Source organism: Mandrillus leucophaeus, unplaced genomic scaffold (genome assembly GCF_000951045.1).
Source record: "Mandrillus leucophaeus isolate KB7577 unplaced genomic scaffold, Mleu.le_1.0 Scaffold463, whole genome shotgun sequence".
Classification (NCBI taxonomy): Eukaryota; Metazoa; Chordata; class Mammalia; order Primates; family Cercopithecidae; genus Mandrillus; species Mandrillus leucophaeus.
The window spans coordinates 722,257-722,930 of record NW_012104954.1 but is presented as its reverse complement, the minus strand read 5'-3'; the positions used below and the strand labels follow the sequence as shown (position 1 = coordinate 722,930).

The window sequence follows — 674 nt, the reverse complement described above, 5'->3', positions numbered from 1 at the left end:
GCTGGAGAGGACGGCCGCGGGGGGAGGGGGCTGCGCCACTGGGGGTTTGTGGCGCCTTTGTCTGCTGGAGCTGCGGGCTCCAACAGCCTGGTGGGGGTAGAGGAAGAAGGGGAGGCTGGGGGGCTTGGCACCCTCAGAACAATAGCCGCAGCCTGGCCTCCCCCCACCCCCATGCCGCGTGCTCCTGGACGCGCTAATATGCTCAGTCACTGCGGCTGTGGGTGAGGGGACGGACGGAGGGGCTTGGGGCTCCCTCTTCGGGAGTTGGGATGCTGAGGGGTAGAAAAAAGGGGGGGTTTATCATAACACAACCCCCCCCCCAGAACACAGCCTTACACTGAAAATAGTGACACACAGCGTCACACAGGACATGATGTCACACACACATACACACACAACAGCCCTAGTGGCCCAGATACACTGGGAGGTGCCACACATACCTAGCCTTGCAGCTGCCACAGGTTAGAACCATGCACAGACACACAGGGGCACCACGTCGTGTACACCTAGTAAGATGTCACTTGCATGGTGATCCACACACACAATTATGTCATCCAAGATGCACACATGTGTGGCAATTCCCATCCATGCATCCAACAATGTCACAACACACGATGTCATATCTAGGAATCTCACATACTGTGTCACACTGACATCAGCATAAACAGATGTAG

The 674-nt window shown here is 56.7% G+C and overlaps 1 protein-coding gene across 1 annotated transcript in view; it reads left to right on the top strand.

Moving 5' to 3' along the window:
- Nucleotides 1–674, top strand: part of MAST1 (microtubule associated serine/threonine kinase 1) — a 54,531-nt gene that overhangs the window by 730 nt on the left and 53,127 nt on the right. The gene's annotated exons all lie outside the window — the stretch shown is intronic.